The following is a 5,731-nucleotide window of genomic DNA, read 5'->3' as shown; positions in this document are numbered from 1 at the left end:
TATAATATATTATTTGTTTCAGAGGTACAGGTCTGTGATTCATCAGTCTTACACAATTCACAGCGCTCACCATAGCACATACCCTCCCCAATGCCCATCACCCAGGCACCCCATCCCTCCCACCCCCACCACTCCAGCAACCCTCAATTTGTTTCCTAAGATTAAGAATCCCTCCTATCAGTGAGGTCATAGGATACATGTCTTTCTCTGATTGACTTAATTTCACTTAGCATAATACCCTCCAGTTCATTTCTACAGTTTGTTACTAGAGAATTTTCTCTGAACGTGTAGAGGACCTGAAACCTCAAGGAGGAGGCACATTGTTCTCTCCTGAGCATGAACGTGATTTTAGGTGTTGTTTCCACAGCTGCCCATTGCCACTGATGATCGTTCTTCTCCTCCTTTGGAGGGTAAGAGAGAGAGGATGCAGTGTGAGTGCTTTCTCAACAAATAAAAATTAAAAAAGATAAACTGTACAACTAAATGCATTTTCACAGATGTACATACAATTGAAACTACTGCTCCATTCAGGACACAGGGCATTTCTTCTACCTCACAGCTTCCCTTGGGTGGATCCATTGAAGTCTCTCACTGCCTTCACCCTCAGCCCCAGGCAACCACTGGCATCAAAGACGGCTTGATTTTTAACCACGTTATGGAAATGGAACTCTTTTATGCCTACATTCCTCCGTGCAGCCTAAGGATTCTTATATCTATCCATATTACTAATGGATCACCAGTTCAGAATTTTTCATTGCTAAGGAGTATTCCTCTGTATGGATATATTTGGTCTGTACATTCACCTATTTATGGCCATCTATGCAGTTTCCTGGGTTTGGCCATGGGGAATAAAGCTATGATGAATATTCATGTGCAGTTTGCTGTGTGGCCATATTGTGTAAATCCTTAGGAGAGGAATGGCCGTTCACGTGATTGGTAAATGTTTATCTGTGGTTCAGCTTTTCTCGGTGGTTGGACCATTTTTCATTCCCACAAGTGTATGAAACGTCTAGTTACTTTACATCCTCACCACATATGTTTTCGGTCTTCGTAATTTTAGCCACGGGGATGGTTGTGTAATGGTAACTCACTGTAGTATTAATTTATCTTCCCAATGGCTGAGTGTACCGTCGAAAACTGACCTCTGTGCTTCAGAGCCAAAATATAAGACGAAGACAGAGTTTGGAATATTGAGGAACAATAGCTTTATTGCTTTTCGGGGCACAGGGGGCTAGAACAGTCCAAGGCCCTCAAAAACTGTAAGTCCCCTCCCCCTGAAGGAAGGGGCGGGGGGGTGTTTTATTTTGACAGAAATTGTGTGCATGCTGCCAGCCTCCTTCATCCTGTCTTTAGGGTGGTACCAGGCTCCTGAAACAAAAGGCTTAGAAGGGAGGAGCAGAGGTTTGCAGAAGACAAGGAAAAGGTTACTTAGTTTAAGATGGAGCCTTGCAGAGACATTAGTGAATCCCTTTTGATTTATGTTCAACTTCATGCTTTTCAATGGTTTCAAGTGGAGCATCTTTTCAAGTGCTTTTTGGCCATTTGTGTATCTTCTTTTGTGAAGCATTTCTTCTTCAAGTCTTTTGACCAGGTTTCCTATTGCATTGTCTTAGCAGACACAATATGTGTCAGAACATTACACTGAAAACTGCAGAGCACTACTTCCAGAAATTAAAGAACTAAATACATGGGGAGATAAAATTTGTGGTGGATTGGAAGACTCATTATGGTTAGAGGACAATTCTTCCCAAATTGATCAAAAGATCTAATACAATGCCAATCAACCTTCTAGCAGACATTTTAGTAAGTATTTCTAAGCTGATCCAAATGTTTATATGGAAATGGAAATGATCTTAAATTATCAAAGCAATGTTAAGAAGAAGGAGAAAGCGACAGACTTACATTGTCTATTCCAGAATTACTGTATAAACCTTTTGTGCAATTTAAAAGTGATTTGTCCGATTATTATTCAGTATAAGAGTTTCTGCGCATTCTCACTGCAGCTTGGAAGTTGCTTTACCCCTTTTTCACTGTAGCTACTTGATCTATACTTTAGCCAATAGTTCCAAAGTTTTTAAGTGGAGAGAGAATACTGAAGCTAGAAAGTATTTCACTTAACAGAGAGAAAGACTAATCCCTGATCATTAGGGCAAGGATGACCCTACAAGACTTAATGAACTCGCCTCTATTTTCCAGTTGGCCAAGACAAAGTGGGGAGCTACTGATAGCAGCAGTTTCCTCTGCAGACCTTCATAGTGTTGACTGCTTTGGGTTTACATGGAACCTAGGTGTTGGCTGTGTCCTGAGAGGCTGAAATTGAGTTGAGGCCCAGGGTCCCTGGGTCAGGACAGGTCATCCAGCTGTTGGAAAACACGGAGGGAGACCAGGCCATCCCCAGGCAGCACTGGCCACTTCCTCCAAGGAATCCACCACCACTACACTTTTCATGACTTCTGGTAACTAGACTGAGAGCCCCACGACAATTGGGATAATGTTTTACTCATCTCTGTACTCATGACTCCTAGGACCAAACCAAGCACTGAGGAAGCTCTCAGAGACACTCCTTCATGGATCTGATAAAGGGGGTGGCAAATTTCTAATCTCAACTACATTCCTGTCCCAAATACATGCACGAATGCTCTCTGCTTTCTTCCAGGAGGCAACAAATACCCTTCCTTCCAGAGGAGCCTGCCCTACACTCTCAATGCCCCATGACACTCCCCTGTGGTGAGCTCTGGTGAAGAGGGACTGTCCTCTTGGATTCCTCTCAATGGTTCTCTCAGTAGGAAGAGATGTCTTCGGCCTAGCCCCCTCCCCCCTCCATCCTCTGCACTGCCACCATACCCCAGGTTAGGACAGCTACAACAGTTTTTAAAATGATTTTATATATTTATTTGAGAGACAGCGTGAGGGAGAAAGCAAGAGTGAGAGAGAGACAGAGAGAAAGATAGAGAACAGCTGGGGAAGGGACAGGGGGAAGCAGACTCCACTGCTGAGCAGGGAGCCACCCCCCTCAATGGGGCTTGATCCCTGGAGCCTGGGATCATGACCTGAGCTGAAGGCAGGCTCTCGATGAACTGAGCCACCCAGGGGCGCTGAGCTACAAGATTTTGTTTGCATTCTTCCTCTCACTGCTTTGACCTCCTCTGTGAAATCTTATTGATGTCAGAATTCCAAGTTCATAACAGAGACTAAGGAAAATGAAACACTCAACACACGGTCAAGACAAAGGTGTGTAAAGTCTTTGACAACCATAAATTCAGAAGAATATAATTGGTATCACTGCCTCAGAGGCAAGGGTCTCCTAACCTGGCCCTTCCTGACCTTAGGGTAGAACTCTTTGTGGTAAGAATGGACAAGTCCAACCTTTATCCAAACATCACTGATCCCTCTAAGCCCACACTTACTTGGAGAACATCGACCGTGAGGGAGCTCCAAGGTCAAAGCTAGGGGTCTGGGGCAGAACCTCATGGTCACATCGTCCACCTCTTTTTTTTTTAAGATTTTCTTTATTTATTTGACAGAGAGAGACATAGCGAGAGAGGGAACACAAGCAGGGGGAGCGGGAGAGGGAGAAGCAGGCTTCCCGCCGAGCAGAGAGCCCCATGCGGGGCTCGATCCCAGGACCCTTAGATTATGACCTGAGCTGAAGGCAGACGCTTAAAGATGTAGCCACCCAGGTGCCCCTCCTCCTCCTCCTCCTCTTGGAACTGGTGCTTCCCTGCAGTACAAACCAACCCCGATCCATTCTGTGGGGCTCCTCGGGAGGTGCACAGGTTCACCGTGGACGAAGTTACTCTCCTCGTTCTCCTTGCTCAGCTCAGGCTGCTCCTTGCAGAGTTGGATGCCGCTGTATGCATTCCTCAGTTTCCCCTGATTTTTCTGGACCCAACTTGTCCTTCTTCTTACCTCCTTTGGGCAACCACCTGCTCCACCATTGCCTTGTCCTTCTTTGCGTTATTCTCATCCTCCAAACCTGCTGATTTTCTGTCTCCCAAATGCTCCCTCTGTTCTCTGTTTTCAGTGTGGGCTCAGCTCAGGCTCCTGCAAGAGACACACAGTGAAGGGACCAAGTCAGGTCTCAGCTGCAGTCCCCAGGGCTGCTTCAAAGGCACCGCAGACCCTTGTGCACTCACAGAAACTGAGCAGGAAGGGACCGTGGAGAATTTGAATAACAACCTTATCTTACATATGAGGAAGCTGAGCGCAGAGAGATGAAGAGATTTTCCCAAACTCCTTCAGCACTTGATGGCAGCACGGCCCCCACACAGGACTTGGCTGCGAGCTTCCCTGTGGAGTCTCCTAACGTACCCTCTGGGAAGGCACATCTGAATTTCAGGGGACACTTAAATTAGAAGTTCAACTTAAAAATAAATACTTTTTAGGAGACTTTGGATCAAATGTAGATATTTCCACTGTTAAAAATACCAGAAATTCCTTCCTGGGGACAAATCTTTTTCCCAGGTATATAATTCTGTTACTTCTTTCCTTACAAATCATTGGCTAAGATATTAGGATCACAAAAAAGGTATGCAGGGAAGGAGAAGTTCCTCTGTTACCTGTCCTGGTCTCCCAGCTTAAGTAAGAATTAAGTTTCACTGAGACATTGAATACGCATGGAGAACGGATATTGAAATGGAGACCCTTAAAGAAATATAAAGTATTAAGGCAGACAGTTTTTATGCATTTTAGACAAGGAGAAAATACATTTCTCAGGGATTTGGGGGAGTTTTAATTTAGAGAGTGTCTAGACCGAATTTAGAAACCCTGGTGAGAAGGATGTCTTTTTACTTCTTAGTACAGGGGGTGCCTTTTTCATATGGGAGATTGGTTTCCTGCTTTCAGGGAGACAGAGGAGGGTTTGAGTATCCTGGTACCAGTTTCTTTTTGGGTAGCTTCAATTCAAAATAATCAATATTGTCGACCTCAGAGAGTCGGGGACCTGGGGTGGCGAAGGAACTGAGAAAAAGAGACTACCGCGGCGCCTGGGTGGCTCAGTTGGTTAAGCGGCTGCCTTCCGCTCAGGTCATGATCCTGGATTCCAGGGATCGAGTCCCGCATTGGGCTCCCTGCTCAGCAGGGAGTCTGCTTCTCCCTCTGACCCTCCCCCCCTCATGCTCACTCTCTCTCTATCTCATTCTCTCTCTCAAATAAATAAATAAAATCTTTTAAAAAAAGAAAAAGAGACGACAGTATAGCGAGGCACAGGGGACCCCAAGCAAACAGCCCGAGGTCCTGAGGTTTATTTTCCATAATCTAATATACCTTCTACAGTGATATAGTACTATAATGATTTACAGCAGGGGCTTAGTAAGGCGCATCTTCCACGTACACAGGGTTAGTCAAGTGAAGCAATGGCAGTGGAGAAGGAATAAAGAAATCTGCAACTGGCTGTGATCAATTAATTGTAAACAGCATTGTACTCGGTCTTTAACACAGGATAAGAAAACAAAAAAGGGAATGCACAGTGTGCTGTTTACAGCTGGCTTCCTATCTACAAAACATCTTCTGCTGTGTACTTTAGATCAGACCACACACATCCCAAGGGCATTTCACTCTGATCCTTTCAGGTTATTTTTAACCCTGCAATCTCGAGTTTTCTCAGAGATCTTGGAGTCTGAATGAACATGCACCAGTGGTCGTTGTGGCATTCTGTTTCCCCCAAATATGCCATTGTGGTACATTTTGGGCAATCTGACCTTGGCGCCTATGGGTACTATGGTTTCTCTCC

The 5,731-nt window shown here is 44.9% G+C and overlaps 1 non-coding gene across 1 annotated transcript; it reads left to right on the top strand.

Annotated features, from left to right (window-relative positions):
- Window positions 1–227: 227 nt before the first annotated feature.
- On the top strand, window positions 228–440 carry LOC148161825 (small nucleolar RNA U3). The gene has a single exon (XR_015767338.1). It is a non-coding gene; the product is annotated as a small nucleolar RNA U3 (small nucleolar RNA).
- Window positions 441–5,731: the final 5,291 nt, after the last annotated feature.

The sequence above is a fragment of the Eumetopias jubatus genome, unplaced genomic scaffold (genome assembly GCF_037043125.1).
Source record: "Eumetopias jubatus isolate StellerSeaLion01/CBP00866 unplaced genomic scaffold, mEumJub1_p1.0 scaffold_54, whole genome shotgun sequence".
In the NCBI taxonomy this organism is placed as follows: domain Eukaryota; kingdom Metazoa; phylum Chordata; class Mammalia; order Carnivora; family Otariidae; genus Eumetopias; species Eumetopias jubatus.
Note: the sequence above shows the minus strand (reverse complement) of the source record. Positions and strands in the feature narration are given on the sequence as shown.